General features: G+C 41.7%; 1 long non-coding RNA gene across 3 annotated transcripts in view; it reads left to right on the top strand.

Annotated features, from left to right (window-relative positions):
* LOC138013374 (uncharacterized) overlaps positions 1-5,000 on the top strand; it is a 29,001-nt gene that overhangs the window by 23,426 nt on the left and 575 nt on the right. For all 3 annotated transcript variants that reach the window (XR_011125208.1, XR_011125210.1, XR_011125209.1), the window contains exon 4: positions 4,967-5,000. This exon is cut by the window's right edge and continues 575 nt beyond it. This is a non-coding gene — a long non-coding RNA (uncharacterized lncRNA). The remainder of the gene's footprint in view (positions 1-4,966) is intronic.

Raw genomic sequence — 5,000 nt, 5'->3', positions numbered from 1 at the left:
AGGAAATTGCTGTTGAATGTTTTTCGATGCAGGCAGAGAAGTTGACCCGGTCTTGGACAGTCAAAATATTATGGTCGACTGGTGAATTTCTTTCTTGTTTATTTGACCTGCAGAATGTCTGTGGATTGTGAGCTTGCGTGACGATCTCCGTAGACGGGAAAAGAGTGATTATGATTTAAGACATTTAAACATGTCTGTTGATTTGACGATAACGTACTCAAACAGTTTTCATACTCTTTTCATTAAGAAAATTAAGAAAGGAAAAAGGCGACAATTGGGCCGCAAACAAACATCAATTTTTTACTGTTATAATTCAAGAAAACCGTAAATTAGTTTCGTAATTCATGTACGCGCTGTAGGTCTACAAATCTTACTCTCACTCACTCACTCACTCACTCACTCACACAGCCCCGATGACAATGTGTGTAGTGCACTTATAAAGTGCACAACCACAGAAACTGCCTAGGTGATTATCTCGTAATAATAACCTCGCGTGCAACCAATCAGCGCAGTAATATTCAATGATCACACATGTAATTACACTAAATGCAAACATAATAAAATCTGGGGGTAGGGTGATAGTTTTTTGAACAAAATCGTGCTTTCTTTTCCTGAAAACGTTCAATCGGATGTTGCTGTGTCCTTCTTGAAGTGGGGATCCCATGCTGTGCACTGAAGCACATTCTAACTTTGGCTAAACTAATGACAAATGTGTAGTTACTTTCACATCTATTGGATAGCTCCAGAAATTTCTTTAATCAAACCCAAAATCTTCTTGGCTTTCCCAGTAACTGTCGAAATGTGTGGAGAGCATTTTAGATTGGTTGTTAAAGTGATTCCGAGGTAAGGTATTTGAGTCCACCAAGACCAACTCCGCAAACGACATTCTTTTTATTGGTGACTTTTTGTTGGAAATACATATTGCCTTGCACTTTGAGGGATTGAACACCATTTGCAATTTGTCTTGTCAAACCTCAAATGGATGTAGATCGTCATGGAGTCGATCCGTGACAGTCGTCTTTGCTGGTGTTAAGATTTGCTACGTCGAGGTGCTAATACAGCGACTTTGACTGAGTGGGACTTGGGTGACCACGGCGTATTTCGCCCCAAACTTTCTTTCTAGTACGAAATAAACAAACTTCGCGGCGTAAAATAAATCGTGTTCTTCGTCTTCTTTTATAAGTTAATGTTCAAATGCCTTCCTTTAAAGATACTAGGGACTTTCGTTTGAGTTTCATATGATATAAAACTAGACGCTCCGGGAGCGTAAACTGGGCTGCCTGTGACACGTCTAACACAAAAACAGAGGACACTGAGTTGGGTAGTTTTATAGGTGCTGAAACCAGATTTTCCCAGGAAAAATGCTGGCTGGGCCAATCCGAAAATAAAAATGAAAAAAGCCTAGGAACCCAAGAGGTACTCCTGGTAACTCCTGCAATGGAAGAAGCAGCCCAGAGGATCGAGCTCGCATGCGACATATTTCTCATCATCGCCAGCGCTGCTTAGTCCGGAAACGAACCTACTTATTTTTTAAATACATGTAGCTTCTTGTTTGTGAATAATTGTTGCAAAAATTAAATTTGATCAAGAACGTAAAAATTCACCCTTAAAGAAATATTGTTGGCTTCCCAAATAAACTTCATTTTACACTAGAATGACCAAACAAATATTTTATGACTTGCAAAACTATGGCTGCCTATTAATCATTTGCAAGAAAGAAAACTTGAAATGCAAAATGGCTAAAAATGTTTGTCATCTTTATGAAAACAACACGCATATCAAATACCAACGCACATATACAAATTAGCAATCGACGAAGGCAGAAAAATCTCACAAAAACCTTTTCCAGCCACAACTTTTGTTGAAACAAACAATATATTTGCTATTAGAGGGAAAACGTCCCATTTCAGTGCGTCCGTGTAAACAAGCAACACCCTCCGCGTCAAAAACCACACGCAGCTAAATAATTTCCCACCAGTGTTCAGGATCAAACCCTTTTCTAAAGAACCCTTTCCTTGAATAATGAGTCAAAAAATGGACAACAACCTTTCCATCAGTAGGTCTTGACTAACAAGAATGAGTCAAATTTCCAATTGTTTTTTATTACCTGAAGACTGTGCAGAGTTGAGTACAAATAAATATAAGTAGCCAAGTCACAAATAGGGAGCTATTAAAGCTCGCGACGTTTTGAGCCACGAACGGCAGCGGGAAGTGAACATATCGCATGGCAGGACAGTAGCCTCACAGATTTTGAAACTTCTCGTCTCTAATAGAGAAATGATACTAAATGAATACAAACGTGATTGTGTGAAGACAACTTAAAAGGGAAAATAGCTCACTTCCGGTTGCCATCCGTGGGTCAAAAACGTCACGTGCTTACGAAGATCCCTGATACCTAAGGCGCTCGCAAACGAGGAAACAACGTTGCGGAAACATTGTTGCGGAAGCAAGTGTTTCCCAGTTTTTGTCCCCAGGAAAAATTTGTTGCGAAGCAAAATTTGCTTCCTGGGAAGCAAACATGTTTCTGAATTTGTTCAGAACCACTTTGCTTCCTCAGCAAATGTTTCCTCGTTTGCGAGCCGAGGAAACACACCGAGAAACAATGTTTTTTATCTCAACTCCCGCTTAAACTACCGGTGCGAAACTAGGAGCTCTGAGTGACGTCGCACTAGTTTGCTGAAGAGATTGACGAGAGATTAATTGATGATAACCAGAGAACGCAGTACTACTCCCCGGAGGCTACGAAAAGATGTTATGTGGCCCTTATAGTTTAAGTGAAAGCCATCAGGCGCATAAAAGTTTGCCTTCGACCGCCAAAACCCTCCGTGATTCCAAAAAACGGTATAAGGGATTGGCTCTAACACCACCTTAAGATATCGTGTTAACATGCCGACTTTTAAGTTAAACGTCTCAGCTGAATCGTGACGAGTAGTTTGGCACACACACAACAACTTCACCCCATATGACTCATGCAATAAATAAACAAAGTCTTCAATAGCAGAGCCTACTTGCAATGGTGAAAGAGTATTATATACTAACCAAGTCGTTATTGCGTAGCTGAAGAATGACTATGTCAGGGCGGGAAGAATGGACAGTGGGGAGGTCGAACCCTAACGTATTTCCAACCGTTCTATCCCCCACTCCATGCCAGCGTAGTTGTACAGGCATGGAAAGGTAAAGGCCTAAATCAAAATCTGTTGGGTGACTAACAACGAAATGCTTTATGCGCTGAATAATAGAATAGGCTCGATTTCCGCCGCTCTCTCGTGTACGGTCTACGTGTGAGTTCGGGGGAGGAGCGCGGGCTCGTTTCCCGAACCGCGGTTGGAAATCGAGCCAATAAAAGGAATTAACACTCGTGGAATAGAATAAGCCTCGTGTGAATTACTGGCGAACAAGACACGATCAGCTGAGGGAAGGAAAATACTAAAAGGAACCAAGTTAAGATGAACAATGTGAAAAACTTGCCTGAAATGTTCTCCTGGTGTACGAGAAAACGGTGTCAGGATGTTAACACGACGAGAACGAAGGCAAGAAGGAACTCACGATAAACTGAACTTGCCTTTAGCCTTGTTGTCATCCGAACTATTCCTTTTTCGTTGGCTAGTTGTCAAACAATGCCCACGCCTCATACGCTAGCGGAGAAACTTAACATGGCATTTAATCAGCTATGACAGGCCTCGAAGTAAAATGACATTATGATTATGTCATAATGTTTGTTTTCCGCAATAACGTTTCCTCGTTTGCGGGCGCCTTTATAACTATTGAAGGAGTCGTCAGCAGATAACCTAAGAGAGGTTTGCAGGTTATCCGGTAGGTCATTCTCATATGACAAAAACATCAGTAGACCTAGAACCGTGAATTGCCGGACAACAGATATAACAAAGACAGATGGGGAAGATTTTCTTTGACACACCACTGTCTGTTACAACCCGCACTCGTTGCCAAATTCATCTCTAACCAACCAACAACCGAAATCACCGTAAATGGATCGAGTGTTGGAACGCATATAAAAAGAGCCCAGCCCCATATGGTCAACCCCACACGGTCAGGAATAGTGTTGTTGACCTTTTGCCCTTTCCATCATGCAACGCGGTCCGTGCAGAAATTTGGAAGAGACCGAAACTCTTCTCCATGATTGTGATATTTGAAATTTGGCGTCAACCAGATATAAGATCGAGTAGATCGTCGGCACAGGTGAAAAGTATCCATAACGTACCGGTATCTTGTAGGAGATACTTCGCTTTTCGGTTGGAAGGGGCAAATTTCCTCTTTGAAACTTTTCCATGTAGCGATGCCAGCAAGCGTGATGGAAGCCAATTTCGACTTTGGAACCTTTCAGAGTAGCGATGCCTTACCTTGATGGCTACGTTAACCGTTAATAGTTCCAGGAGTCACACAACTGTTGTTCGTGCTCGCCTTCTATTTGAATGCCTGGACCTTAAACACACCTGACCGCTGATTTCCCCCTCCTGTGAATAATAGTTTAGTTCTTTAGGCATACCCTCTTTTACCGTGGACTTCTTTAAGTAATGTAAACAATATTCTCTTTGAAAGCTTGTTGAGAACAATTTTGTCCTTTTGTTTCGCCTGAGTATCAGTCAGCTCCCTGATCCCCTACCCCTCGGGAAGGGTTGATACTCAGGTTACCTTTCGTTCGCCTGCATGACAGTCAGTTTATGAATGCCTGTTTGCACGAGTGAAATACGCACATTTACCTCCTCACCACAATGCGCTTTCTGGTAATTGTTGGTCGTATTTGAGTTCTATCGTATCCATTTTCTCATTATGCCGTTTCTACGAGCACAGCGCTTCTTGTCTTCATTTCTCCACGAGCAGCTTATGTCCCGCCTCGTTTTCTTTCTGCTGCATATGCGGCAAGATTGAAAAAAGGAACAAGTATATTTCAGGAAACTGAGTTCACATTTGACTTATCTCACTGTATGACTTGTTTTATTTCTTTTAGGAAGCAAACCTTAACGACAGAAAAAGTTGCGATG

Source organism: Montipora foliosa, chromosome 8 (genome assembly GCF_036669935.1).
Source record: "Montipora foliosa isolate CH-2021 chromosome 8, ASM3666993v2, whole genome shotgun sequence".
Taxonomy (NCBI): Eukaryota; Metazoa; Cnidaria; class Anthozoa; order Scleractinia; family Acroporidae; genus Montipora; species Montipora foliosa.
This window is presented reverse-complemented; position numbering and strand designations above follow the sequence as displayed.